Genomic DNA, 14,925 nt, shown 5'->3' with positions numbered 1-14,925 from the left:
TTTCCTTAGGCAACACTAGGCCCATTTACTAAAGGCAGTAAATGATTAGCCCCTCCCCCTTACCTCCGAGGGCTCTCCTTTGGGATAGCTAAAACCATAGAAGGCATCAAGACCCCCTAAACCTCACAGGTCATACGGGTCACCTGAGAGCGTACTCCTTTGGGGAGGTTATAAAGTTACCTGAGACATGAGCCTACACTTCTCTCTTGTGAGAAGGGCCCTTGCCCTGTCCCTGTACTGGCAATAAATCTTTTCTTTGTTCTTTGTACCTGGAGGTCTGTGTGGTCTTTCTGGCAAAGTCTAATTTACTCTAATAATCATAGGTCCAGCCAGGGGCATGGCCTGGCCTGGTGTCCCTGCAGAGCTTTCCTTCAGGGAGGTAAAGAAGGACAGCCACACAGCAGGGCAGGGTGCATCGCCAAGCCAGGAGGAAGCAGATCGGAGAATCTGCACCTTGTGTGAAGGCAGCAGGCGAGGAATCCCTGGGCACCCTGTGCCCTGCCCAGGACAGGTGAAACTGCTCAAATACCTGAGGAGAAAAGAGAGAAATGCTGGAGATAATTGTAGGAGTTGAGAACACAAACTGGGACATTGTGAAGAGGAAGGGAGAAAATGAGGGACGAGAGATCTCTCCAGCAGGAAGAGGAAAGAGAAGTGTAACTGCTTTTTATGCAAGGTCTTTCCCACTGACCTGTGTGGATGAGACATTAAAGGCAGGAGAGATGAGGTCAGGAAGGGACAGAGTAGACATGGCTTCGGGGAGGAAAGGGGCAACCAAGAGAGACATAAGCAAGCTGTGTAAATAAAGTGTGGCCATCACCCCTGTAGCCGTGGCTTGAGAGAAGGGGCCTTGCCCAGATGTTCCATTGCCTTTTCTCCCTCAGGCAAGCCAGCCTAATGTTTCCAGGAAGCTAAGGCTCTTGCGGTGTCTCTTCCTCTCATCCTGCTCTTTAGGATGTCTCCAGGAAGCCGAATAATGTGATGGTCCAGAGGGTGGAATCCAGAAATTGGAGGCTGGAATGATCCATCTCTTTATGATACATGGCTGAACAGTGGATGATCACTTTCGAGGCCTACCTCAGTCTGGATTGTATCACGTGGTTGAGTTTTCACACCGTGGAGAGAAGGATGGGGGTGCGGTGGAAGGTCATGATAATTGAAGGGCTTTGGAAAGGTGGTGTATAGCAAATTCAGAGGTTCCATAGCCAACCTCATGACTCTCCCATTTTCCCCATCCATTAGGAGTTCAAAGAGGTGAAGTATGTGAGGCCTAGACTTGGGGCTATAGATTTCTTGAGTCTACTTTCACCTCATATTTAGGATGATGCTACCAAGATCGTCCAAATGGTTATGAACAGGTGTTCTTGTTCATAATGATAACAACAGTAGTTCATCACTGTCATGTAAATTCACTGGTGATTTCTGTGTCTGTAGGTGATAACTGGAGGCTAGACTTCAGGCTCTCTACCTTCTCCAGCAAGCGAGGTGTACTATTTTGTTCTGACCATTGGGCTCAGGACCATAGTTCCCAGAACCTCCTCCTTCCCCCATGCATCTTGGTAGCCCAATCTCCTAAACATCCCTCTTCATAGCACAATGAGCCGAAGGCAGCTGTGGGATCCTCACCACAGAGTCCTTCTATCCCCAAGTATAAATAGGATGCCATAGAACATGACCTCCTGCACATCCTTTGAGGATTGGATGGGTGGCCATGTTTTCCAGGAAACCTGTATGAAATCTGTCCTCTGGCATCAACACCAACCAGAACGTAGAGACAATTTTTCAGTTAGAACAGCCCCAGGATGACAAGCCCTTCCCCGTCAGCATGAGCCCGGCACCTTTTAGCTGCCAACGCACAGTGTCTGTGCAGATGGTGTGTGGGAGTTCTGCTGACATCTGCCAACTTTCCTGGGAGGAGGGGAGGAGGGAGAGGTGCGTTCCCCTCAACTTCCCAGCGTCCAGAGTGTCTCCCAGGCTCCATTTGCTGTGATGGTTGAGGGGCCAAGAAGTGGGTCTAAGCCTCCTATAAACAACTTAGGCTCCCTGGGCAGAAGCCTTGCCCGGCTCTGGGACTCGCCTTCTTGAAAGGTGTTTATTGTCATCGGAGGTGACCAGACAAGCTGGGTGGAGAAGTTGCTAAGTTAGGAGAAGTGGGGCTCTTTCTGCTGCAGTCCTGCGCCTGGCACCTGCAGCCTTCTCTGGCTAAGTGTGTCAGCTTTCCACAGTGGCTGCGCGAGTCTCTCATTGAAGGAGATCTCTGGCTCCCTGTTTCTTCCTACCCAATCTCTGCAGGGAGTGCAGCTGAATCCAGCACCTGGTGATCAAATGTTTTCCTTGATATTTCCCTAATGCTCAGTCAGCTTCTTCCTACCCTCAATGTCTGGAATTGTCCCCTGCTCTGATATTCTGCCCTTATACATCTTCTCCCAGTCCTGCCAACTTTCTGGGTAATTTCAGATATAGGTAAAGAAATGTGCTCAGGTCAGAGACTGGAACAAGAACAGCGTTAAGTTTTCAAGAGGAACAGAATAGAAATGGTCTAGTAAACAAGACTGTGTAGTACGAGTACTGTTAGCACAGGTAGCTAGGGAGGCAGGAGCTAGAACGAGGTAACGTCCAAGACTGCATTGGAACATGTTGAAAATGTTCTAAGAAGGTGACGGAGTGCTGAGGAGCTGTGGCGGAGGGGGTTCATTGGGCAGGGTACATTGTAGCCACGTATGGAAATAGCACAATGAAAACCCCCATACCTTAACTCAACTCCTTGTATATAACGAAGGAACATGCAGACACAATGTTGAAGTCACTGACATTGACATCACAGCAAATGGAGCCTGGGAGACACTCTGGACACTGGGAAGTTGAGGGGAACGCACCTCTCCCTCCTCCCAGGAAAGTTGGCAGATGTCAGGTGGCTGAGATCCAAGTGTCCGTAGCAAAAGCCATCTAGACAGAGGTTAAATTCATTAACTACTGAATAATGCTACCAGGATGCTAACGATGACTACCTTAACCCATTCTTGTTCAGTGTCTCGAAAAGGAGGGCTAGAGGTTTTGAATATTTATGCTGCTGAAAGTGTTGATCAGATCTAAAAGTTTCTGGCTGAGCTTTTGGGGGTCTTTTAAGTATATAATCATATCATCTCTACTAATAAAACATTTTTTAAAGATTCCATTCTAAAGCCCTCCATGGCTCCTAGCCTGGCCAACATTTGGCATGACAATCCTATGTGATTCTTACGGACCCCACTTCCCATAGCAAAGTCGGGACAAGCACTTTGAGGGTGCTGGTCCAAGGGGGAGAGCAGAGAGGGTCAAACGTGCAAGTGTGCATCTTCCCACACCCAGGAAGTGACCACACAGTCACCAGACCATTTGGGGAAGGCTGCAAGGACCAAGCCTGGGGATGCATGTCACTTAACAACGTCACCTAATGGAATTGTAAAACCCCAATCCTGACGGTGTTCATGGGGTCGGTTTTGACCGGAATCACCAATCTCATGTCTGCAGGTGAGCTTTGCTTTGCTAAGAAATTGCTCTTTCAAATCTATCTTCCTATTCTTTAGGGTTCTTTTGCTGCACTCTTAGGTACTGCACCCCAGAAGCTGGAGCACCTGGAGCACTGCAATGACTGGTAACGGAGCCTCAGCACCAGGGAGAGTAACCACACCCCTGCCGCCAGTGCTCTCTGGGAGGATTTGGACTGGAGCGCGACCGAGGCTCAGGGAGGAAGTGAATGAGCTGTCTGTCAGAGACAGTGTGTGGGAGGAGGAGGAGGGATGAGGGAGTTACCGGTGGTGGAGAGTTGAGTGCGACGTCAGGCAGGTGAACTGGAGAGAAGAGTCAGGCCTTTGGCTCAGTCCTCAGTTACCTTGCTGGACATCTGTCTCTCTCCCTCCAGTTCTGGAAAGATTTCATTCATTTGATAGAGAAGACTGGGTAAAGACAAGCAGAAAGTTACAAAATAAGACTAGTTTCTCCTTGAAAGTAAGGGAGGAGTTCCATGGCTCTTTGGTTTTCTTTCTTTCTTTCTTTCTTTCTTTCTTTCTTTCTTTCTTTCTTTCTTTCTTTCTTTCTTTCTTTCTTTCTTTCTTTCTTTCTTTCTTTCTTTCTTTCTTTCTTTCTTTCTTTCTTTCTTTCCTTCCTTTCTTTTTTTAGATTGAAGAGCTTTTATTAACTGGTTGTAAAATTTCTTTTTCCCAATTGCCCCTGACAATACCTCCAATACAGCCCTTATTTTTCTGGTTACTGGCCTGAATATGAGAGATCAGTTCGCTTTGTTCCTCCACATGTGAGATCAGGTTTAGCTTCTTCTGGCAAATGAAGAGTGTGTCTTCAGGAAGTCCTCCAGCTCAGTCCACTGGTCGTTAGTTTAACTTCCTCTTGGCTTTTGTGACTCTGGAGTCCAGCATACTCTGAGCATGAGTAAGCTGCTTCACAGAATCGAGCATGAGGATTCCAGGTATTACCAGCCATAAGCTATTCACGAAGACAAAATAAAACCAGAAATAGACTGGGTGGCCCATCTCTGAATGCTGGAATTCATCTCCATACTCAGTCAGGAAGTCAGAACATCTCCATAGATCTGGCCCAGAGACACCACGAGCTGTAGAACATAACGAACTGGTTGTTGGCAGAGAAAGGCAATCACTACCCACAGGCTGAGTGGTCACATGCTAGCTGTGATGGTCTCCATACAGATGATAAAGTTGTCCCAAATGATGTAACAGCTGTCTCCCTTGGAATACTCTTTCCAGAGTTGGGATAAGAAGGCTTGATCTCTAAGAAGAGTCTTATCGTAGAAACTGAACCACCCCTCAATCACCAAGTGAATGAATGCACATACTGCAAACCAGCACAAGGACAGTTTCCGCCAAGTTCCCAGTGGGGCAACTGAAGTACGACTGGATAACAGCCATGTGGTCAAAACTAGGGCTCCAGAGACAGAGAACAGGCCAGCTAGGATGTGCCAGGTGGGAATGTCATTAGGCACAAAGTTGTCAAGCTTCAGGTTCCGAGGCCAGTAGGGATGCAAGGGACTTTTGTTGGTGGTCATGTTTCTATGGGCTGGCTGGCTGAGTAACTTCGAGTGACGATCAGGGAAGAGAAAAGAGGAACAGAAATACCTGAGCAGTGTGGTAGCTGCGTCTTTCCTCTCAGGCTTCCAACTCCAGTTTTCCTCTTTGGTTTTCTTAAAAGCCTTCATTTATAAGCCAGTGGCTCGTATCTGTAATCCTAGCCACTTAGGAGACTGAGATCTGAGGATCATGGTTTGAAGCCAGCCCAGCAGGGAAAGCTCATGAGAGGGTTATCTCCAATTAACCCCTCCCTCCAAAAAAAAAAAGCCAGAAGTGGAACTGCGGCTCAAGTGGTAGAGTGCTAGTGTTGAGCACAGAAGTTCAGAGACAGTTCTCAGACCCTGAGCTCAAGCTCACAAAAGAAACTGTTAATTTATAAAATTTGTAAGAACAAAGGAGGTGGTAACAATGTTTGACAAGAAATGTACTTATTATCTTACTCATGTAACTGTAACCCCTCTCTACAGCATCTTTACAATAAAATAAAATAAAAAAAAGAACTTTCTCCTTGCTTTGAAGAGTATATTCCTTCTTCAGAAACCTGAGAAGACCTGAGAAGACCTTGTATGTCTTTCTTTTTTTGGGGGGGGGGGTGTCCGGTCATGGGGCCTGAACTCTGGGCCTGGGCGCTGTCCCTCAGATCTTCAGCTCAAGGCTAGCACTCTACCATTTGAGCCACAGCGCCACTTCTGGCTTTTTTTCCTGCTTATGTGGTGCTGAGGAATCGAACCCAGGGCCTCATGCATGCAAGGCAAGCACTCTACCACTGAGCCACCTTCCCAGTGCGCCCTTATGTCTTTCTGAAGGACCTGGTAGCCAGCTACTTGAAATGCAAATGTCACAGAGCACCCTTATCTCTCAGTTCCTTCTGGAGGAGGAGTCTAGCTACCTGGGTACCTGGGTACCACCACTGCAAGATCAATTCCAGTTATAAATACAGAAGTCTTTGTTTTCCTGCAAATAAAGCCAATTAGCTAGCTAACAAATCTAACATGAACTGTATTTGGCAAATGAAGCTTTCAAATTATCTTACTTGAAGACCAATTAGTGTTTATCTTCAAAATATGTGTAGACATCAAAACAGAACCTCTGAGAAACCTCAAAAGTGGGAAAGTTTATAAATCTAAGTGAATACAGACAGAAAACCAAAACAGCTCAAGTAAATAATGATGTAATTAAAACTTCTAGAAAAACAAGGACAAACCAAACCCCAAATCACTAGATGGAGAGAGATAGCAAAGATTAGGGAAGAAATTAATTAAATAGAGACTAAAATAATACATTAAAAATAAACAGCAAAAATAAACAATAAGGAAGTGGCGGTGTGGCTCAAGTGGTAAAGTGCTTGCTTTGAGTGCAAGAGCTCAGGGACAGTGTCCAGGCCCAGAGTTCAGGCCCCATCACCTACCAAAAAATAAATAAATAAAATAAAATAGACAGACCAGTAACAAGATTGACAAAGAGAAGAAGAGATGAGATTGAAATCAATAAAATCATAGATGCCACAGGAAACTCAGTCTAGAAGGAACAGGAGTTTTTGGCTCTGCTTTAAGTCTGAATTCTCCTATTTTTCCCCTTAATTCTGGGAAATGGGAAAAGAAAGGAAAGCTCCTGGCTTTTGATTCTAACAACCTGAATTCTACATATCCTCAGTTCTAAGGCTAATAAAACACACAACCAACAAACAAAAACAAACCAACAAAATGGCAGTGTTTGCTGGACTCATGTAGCTTCCCAACTTGCTGAGTTACTTTTCTCTCTCTTCTAGAATATGCAGGAGCAGAACAGAGCTCTTAGAACACTGGTAAATGGGAAAAAGGTATGCATAATGGAAGTTTTGCATCTCAATTCTATGTGTTTTTTTTTTTTAATTTAATTTTATTTGTGAACATACTGTACAGAGGAGTTACAGTTACATGGGCAGGATAATGCGTACATTTCTTACCAAGCATTGCAGCCTCCTCCTTTGTTTACCCTTCACCTCCCTTCCCAGCCTCCACCCTCCCCCCCTAATCCCAATCCTTCTCCTTTGTGTTTTTTTTTTTTAAGCAATGCAAATTAGAGGAAGTGAAAGTCAATTCTGGCAAATGTTGCCTGTTGGTGACCCACAGAAAGTAGAGCTAGCTCTTGCCCTCAGGGAGTGCTCATCAGATTCTCAAGGTGAATATTGAAAATATGAATATTGAAAGGAGACAAAGTAAATTTTTTTGAAAGTGGGGTGGGGGTGGGTCTGGTCGTGGGGCCTGCTCTCTGGGCCTGGGCACTGTCCCTCAGCTCTTCAGCTCAAGGCTAGCATTCTACCACTTGAGCCACAAGGCCACTTCCGGCTTTTTTCTTTTTGCTTATGTGGTGCTGAGGAATTGAACCCAGGGCCTCAGGCATGTAAGGCAAGCACTCTACCACTGAGCCACCTTCCCAGCCCCGAGACAAAGTAAACTTAATGCATGGAGAGGTAGTGTTCGTTGGAGCAAATGTTGCCCCCCTGAGTGAGAGTTCCAGGATCCCCACACCAGGTGCAGCTGTGGGGGATGGTTTGATCTGAAATGCCCTTCAATGACCACGTGCCAAGGAACATGTGGGCACGTGGTGGGAACTTGATGAGGCAGGGCTTTGCTGGAGGAAGCAGGTGATGGAGGGCGCAGTGGAATGGTGAATCCTGCACCGGCTCCTTCCTTGCCCTTTCTCTGCTTTCTGGTACCATGAGGTGAGCAGCTAGGCTCCACAAGATGCTCCCACCAAAGGCCAAGAAACAATGCAGCAAGGTAATCATGGAATGAAATCACAAAACAACAAAAAAATGTCTTCCTTTAACTTGATTTTCTCAGGTTTTTTCACAGCAATGGAAAGCTGATGAACACTAGTTATATAGTGTTCATTAAGTCTGTAAGCCAACAGGGAATAGCTGGAAGGGGCTTGGGTTTGGGTCAGGTCTTTTTTTCCATTGCTGTTGATTGGTTTTTCCAATCCCTTTCCTCCCTCCTTCCCTTCCTTCCTCCCTCCCTGCATTCCTCCCCCTCCCTCTCTTTGCTTTTTTTTTTTTTTTGATGTCAGTCCTAGGGCTTGAACTCAGGTCCTGGGTGCTATCCTTGAGCTTTTTTTTTTGCTCAAGGCTAGTACTCCACTGCTTGAGTCATAGCTCAACTTCCAGCTATTTTTGGTAGTTAATTGGAGATAGTCTCTCAAGCTTTCTTGCTGCTGGCTGGCTTCGAATCATGATTCTTAGATCTCAGCCTGATGAATAGCTGGAATTACAGGTGTGAACCACCAGTGCCCATCTTCATTATCTTTAATCTAAAGAGCATTACAGGATTATGCAATTAGATAACTGGTGCCCAATGGAGGAAGTGCAAAGAACATTGGCTTCTCCTGCATCAGAGTTCTGTATATAGGTGGTTCTGTCTAGGACAGAGGCATTGACATGTCCTCATTGTTTCCTTTCTCCTCCTGAAGCTGTCTTTCCATCCTCTAGTTATACATTCTCTTGAGCATATTTTCCCAGACAGAGATGGGCCAGAGAAGTTCCACTCTCAGTTCCTGAGAACCCATGAGTCAGAGACTTGTCCAGCTAGTTTTCTATGTGAAAAGAAAAGGCTTAGCATTCAAAAGACCTTCTTATTCAAAGCTACTCAAGGCTGTAGCATAGACTTTTGGACTAGAGTGGCAAAGTTCTGTGATCCAGAATTCAGTTCCAGAAGAGAAGAGGCCTTTCCCATGCTTATTTTTTTTTAAAAAACAGAATATTTACTGGAAATTGAGTCACAGACTTCCACCTAGGAAAAACACAGTGAGCATTTGTCCAAATTTTGTGTGATAGCAGAAAGTCTGAAGACTGTAAAAGGCCCTTTGCTACAGGACACATCAATATACAACACCCTGGGAAGAGCTAATGGGAGAAGAGTGTAAAGAAGAAGAGAAACTGCAATGGCCAGAAACATAGATGTTCAAAATGGTTTGTGACATGAACAGAAGATCTTTTTTTTTTCCCCTCCAAAATTTGATCTACGATGAAAGTAGCACTTCTTCCATAAGTTCTTTTGAAGAGACTTATTAGGGAATTCTTAAGAGCATATGTGGCTAAGAGACAGGATTTCTTTGTGTGTGTGTGTGTGTGTGTGTGTGTGTGTGTGTGTGTGTGTGTGTGTGTTTATTTGTGGGCCTTTACTAGAACTTGAATTCCAGGTCCGATGCTCTTACTCAGCTTTTTCACTTATAGCAAGTCCTCTCCTACTTGACCCAAACCTCCATTCCATGCCCCGCCCCTCCCCCTGCCCTAAGGGCTCTATCTTCAATATATCTTTGTCTAGGTCCAGTTTTAGAGATGATTCTTTTCTTCTTCATCTCTGTTGTCCATGACCTCTTCCACAGCCCACAGCAGACAGACTCAAAGTGATCACATCGTGACTTTTCCATAAATCATTGAAAATTCTGTCTGTTTTTAGGACTGAACATTTTCAAAATGTTCAAAAACTCAATTCTATGTAGCTGGAAAACTTGTACTCACTGGTTCTGAATCAGTAGGTTGTTTTTCCTTAATTAGGTCTGCAGGATGCTGTTATATCTTTCCATTCCTATTCAGTATTCAAATTCATAACTTTGTCCACACACACGACTTCAATTTCCACCTGTCTACCTATACAGTTCAGACATTTCTATTTCCAAGACAGTTCCCTACTGCGGCTGTTGATTTGTATCACTGTCTATTTTCATCTGATCTCAACGTCAATGTTTCCAAATAGGAATTCACCTTCTTCCTTTAAAAATAAGTCTCCTTCAGAAAATGACACCACTATCATCTTATTACTCAAGCCTGAATCATGGAAATCCATTTTCTTTTTGACCCACATGAAAGCCTTCACCTCCCTTTGATTTTATAGAGCTGTTTAGAGATCTTTCTTAGGTAAGCAACTAAGATCTCTCACTCAGACATTGCTATGGAGAGCATGAAGTTCCTGATCACACAGATGCATGCTCCGTGGGACCACTTTGCAATGGTTAGGGGTGAGGGAGAGGAGAGGAAGTGAGAACACAGCTGAAAGACCCTTGGGGGAATCATGGCTGAGAGGGCAAAGTGGGTGAGAGGCAGCCATCACTGGAGCAGGCCCTAGGTGAGGGAGGCATTCATGAAGTACAGAGACTTGAGCTTGCTGTCAGGCCAGGGAGGGGGCTTGGTGAATTGAAGAGGACACATAGGCTCCATTTCTCACATGAGCTCCATGTTACACACTCTTAAGTCTCGCTGTAGTTACTGTCCAGATGGCAGTGCTGTGGCTATGTTCCTGCCATTTCCCTTTCTGATCTGTTAGGAGGGTTCATTCTGTTCTGTTAGGTCAGGTGTAAGGTAGGTTAGTTCACACTTCCTAGATAGGCCTGAGTTGTTAAACAGAGACACCTACCTGCCCTCTAGTGTTCGGTATGTGAACTTCAGGTGAACTGCAGGTGCTGCTTTGGAATGAGCATCCTTTCCAGCAATCATAAAACGTCTTCTTGTAGGGTCTTGTGCATGTCCAAAGCTTAAGCCTTCCTGTTAGGCAAAGTTTCAGACTTCAGAACACTTCTATATATGAAATGTGAACGCTTTCTAGATTGCATGGCTGGGAGTTGATTAAAAGAAAAAAAAAAAAAAAAGAAGAGGAAGAAAAGGTTACCAAAGAGAAAATCCAAATGGCAGGCCAGGAGGAAGCAACCTCCTCTACCTGATCAAGGCAAGTCTCTAATGTCAGGGGGCAGTAATGGTCCTCTTTGAAGTGCAGGATTCCCAGCTCCCTACATAGGATCTCATCCAAAGGACCCAGCAGTCACAGCATCCCAGGTGTTGGGTATGGTGGATTCCCAAGCTGGGGGGGGGGGGAAGGTGTGGGAGCCCCTCCAGCGGGCAGAACTGCAGCTGTCCTCATGGCGCTTCTTTTCCTTGCAGCCATTCTTCCCATCTCTGCTGATGCCAAGCAGAAAACCTTTCCAGAGGACAGGTTCCGGCGTCTGGCACGTTCTCTGTCTACAGAACTGGCCACGCGGAGTGCTCCTCGCTGCATATCTGCAGGAGCTTCCGCAAAGTCTCAATCTCTCAGCAGCTCAGAAGACTTCTATGCGTTCCCTTATGCAGAGCCACGGTCTGCTGGCTCTGAACTGGCCTCAGACTTGTATTCTGCAGCTATTGAGATCCGGCCCACTGACTTTGAACCAGCCTCAGACCCTTGCATAGGTGTGTCATTGTTGTTGTTGATGGTGGTGGTGGTATGTGTATGTAGTCTTCCTGGGATCCATTGCTTCTGGAGACATTTCTTGGCTGGAGTAGTAGTACAAGGTTCAAAAATAAAATAAGGGGAAGGAGGAGAAGTAGAAGAGTGAGGAGAGAGGTGGAATGGATGGGGAGACTGGTTAGTTGTTACTGGTGAGTGAACACTTTCTTTCTCCTTCCATTTGGCATCCTTCTGCAAATTGAGTGGATGGTTTAGGAGCCCTGAAAGGAGAACCAGACTCCTCCCTCAGTTAACCTTACACACCACAAACTCACCTGATGGATTCTGTGTAAAGGGTGAGGGTTGCTAGAGAAGGGGGGCTGGGGAAGAAGAGACAGAGTCTGGAGAAGCCAAGTCTCTCGAAGACTGAACTCATTGGTTGGGCCATTTCTTTTCTTTCCCAGGCAGGAAGATAAATTCCATCCTTCCAATAGGTGAGTGCCTGGGTCTGCTGAAAACGAGGGTGGGAATCCATTCCCGCACACATACGCTGAGCAGGCCGACGGCCGGGCTGCTCTCCCCCTGTCCTCGCCTGGGATGGGAAGGGATGGAGGGGTGAAGGGGAGGGGAGCCCGCAGGGCTTCAGCAGGAGGGAAGGGACAGAGGAGGACAGAGCTCTCTAATGTGTCTCAAAAGCAAACGTGAAGCTATGGTTCTCTTTCTAGGAAGGCTGGAGGAAGATCGCTTTTGGCTAGGTGAGTGTTTGTGAAGTGGGAGTTCAGGGCTTCTGGTGGGTAACTAAAAGCCAACTGTCCAAGATGGCGGTTTCTGTGCAACTCTGAAGCCGGAAGTCTTCCAAATTCCCACTTTGTCCAGCTGCACTCACGCACGCGTTTAGTGAGGACTTAGGGGCAGCAGGTGTTCCTCTGGCAGTGGGGATAGAACAAACTGATAAGGATGCCCACCTCTTTGGGGCTCCACTGTGGTGGCCTCTCACTCTCAGTCTATCCCATCAAGCCACTTGGGAGAACCAGAGATCCTCTCTCTCTTCCTAACAACCGCTGCTCGGGTTCATTCTTCATACACACCGGGGATACTGGCACACATCTATGACAATAGCCATAGCACGTGTGGGCCCAGGACCTTACAAACACAAACATTCACCTAATCCCCTCTCTGAGCCCATTGGCCAGATGTAGAAATGGATTAGACCTAATTCTTCTTAGAATGGATTCTAGAGCCCAATGCTAGATTTCATATACTCCTATCATATGCCAGAGGTCACCCCTCTGTCATTTTCTCCACTTGCCATGGCCCATGTTCAAGATAATGATATTTAGCATTTGGAGAGCAGACAGAGGACTTGGCCAGGCAGAGATGGCGTTCAAGTCTACAGGGCCTATTCCCCCACCTGAAGCTCTCCTTTCAATGGGTCTCAAAGTTCATGGCGAGAGAAGACAACCAGGCCACTCATTCATTCTCCTTTCCCATGTGTCCTCCCCCCAGTGCCAAGTGACAGCCAATTGGATCTGCTGGCCTAGTCCATGGAGAAGGGGATTCTGCAGCAGCAGCAAGAGCTGGTGAGAAAATCCCAACAGTCTAGGGAGAGGGCAAGGAGCCAGGGATGAGAAGATGTCTGAAGAAAGGAGATGCTGTAGGTTTCCTCTGGGAGGGAGGGAGGGAGGATCCCAGGGCAGCCAATGGGGAATCCCAGCAGCATCCCCCCTCTGGTGAGCAGCCTGTTAGGAGCGAGCCGATGCCAGAGCATCACCGTTGTCATGGCCACGCTCTCAGAAAAACCCACAGGTGGAAAATAGCTTTGGTCTTGGGGAGCTAAGGGGATATAAATAATATATATATATATATATATATATATAGTCTATATTCTATATATAGACTATATGTCATATAGCCTATATATTATATATTGTATTATTTATTATATAATATATACTTATATATAATATATTATATAGAATAGATACATTCCACTTCCATTACCAAGATACCATTTTCAAATTAATCTATCTATGAACTTATCTATCATCTACCTATGAGTCTACCTTTCTATCATCGAATTGTTTCCATCTATATCTAAAACACATATGTTACTGTTATATACACAGACATGCATGTGCACATATGTGGGTAGATAGCCAAGTATTACTGCTGTGCAAGTTAGATTTATGATTATCCTTCTATAGCTGAGGTACCAATAATATCTGATACCAGTATTATTTGATCACACCAAAGCTGGGCCCTCAAGCTCTTGGCCTCTTCCCTTATCCATGTAGGCTCTGAAAAGTGGGCCCTGGTATCAAAGGCTGGTCTGTACAATCCCACACTTCTTCTTAGAGCCAAACTTCAAATATCCCTGGTGCATTCCCTTCACGCTCCAACCCCAGCTCCTTGTCCGACTCCAGGATGAGGATGTGGCCATCACCTGTTTCCTGCTAGAGGAGTGTGGCCAAAAGAGAGCCCAGAATAGCCCCAATTCAACCTGGGTCCTAGATTCAAGACGCCCCCATCTGGCATCCATGGGACACTGCCATTGCTGGAGCAGCTAGTGGGGGCCTAATGCTTCTCTGATGGTAAGGCAGTCCAGTCTGAGAACTGGGCCCGCGATGAGTCCATGGATGGGTAGGCCCGGTCCGTAATGTGTAGTAAGTGAGCTTGGGAGATGGTGCCCTGCCTCTCTGCATTTTCAGAGGGGGCATTGCAGAGTGAAGGGGAATGCCCTCTGCTTTCACATATCTATCCAAACTCATTATAGCATGTTAAAGATGGAGACATGCTGGACACAGGTGGCTCATGCCTGTAATCCTAGCTACTCAGGAGGCTGAGATCTGAGGATCACAGTTCAAAGCCAACCCCGGCAGGAAAGTCCATGAGACGCTTATCTATAATTAATAGCCAGAAAACTGGAAGTGGCTTTGTGGCTCAAGTGGTAGAGAGCTTGCCTTGGGCTGAAGAGCTCAGGGACAGTGCCCAGACACAGAGTTCAAGACCCACAACCAACCAAAAAAAAAAGATGGAGACATTTGATGCCATGTAACCTTTAACTTCAAAATAATATAAACATTAAAAATAAAAGTTTGAGGTTTTTTTGTGTGTGGGTTTAAAGCAAACTGATTTTAGTAATGAAATACATCAAAATATAAGTTGGTGGCTGGGTGTGGTGATACATGTCTGTAATCTCAGCTACTTTAGCATCAGACTACCTCAAAAAACAAGAGCAAAAGGGTTCTGGGCAGGGCTCAGTCAAGAAGTTCTAAGTTTATTCTTCAATAACACACACACACAACCAACACACAATTTTTTTTTTTTTTACTTTCCTTAAGGTAGTGTTCTCTGCACACATTTGTTTTTTTTTCTCTCCTTAACAATGTACTCTAGAATCAATTTCATATTCATAGTGTGAAAATCAACCTGTTGCTGGGCACTGGTGGCTTACTCCTGTAATCCTAGCTACACAGAAGACTGAAATCTGAGGCTTGTGGGTCAAAGCCAGCCAGTGAGACTCTTGCCTCCAATAAATGAGTCAGAAAAAGTTGGAAGTGGTAGTGTGGCTCAAGTGGTAGAGTGCTAGCCTTGAGCCAAAGAAGCTCAGGGACAGCCCTGAGGCCCTGAATTCAAGCCCCAGGGCTGCCCCCTGGACCCCCACCCCCATA

The 14,925-nt window shown here is 45.8% G+C and overlaps 1 pseudogene; it reads right to left on the bottom strand.

The window, feature by feature from the left end:
• Positions 1-4,151: 4,151 nt before the first annotated feature.
• LOC122125350 lies at positions 4,152-5,133 on the bottom strand (annotated as a pseudogene).
• Between the last annotated feature and the right edge of the window lie 9,792 nt (positions 5,134-14,925).

The sequence above is a fragment of the Dipodomys spectabilis genome, unplaced genomic scaffold (genome assembly GCF_019054845.1).
Source record: "Dipodomys spectabilis isolate Male_0828 unplaced genomic scaffold, ASM1905484v1 ptg000264l, whole genome shotgun sequence".
Lineage (NCBI taxonomy): Eukaryota > Metazoa > Chordata > Mammalia > Rodentia > Heteromyidae > Dipodomys > Dipodomys spectabilis.
Note: the sequence above shows the minus strand (reverse complement) of the source record. Positions and strands in the feature narration are given on the sequence as shown.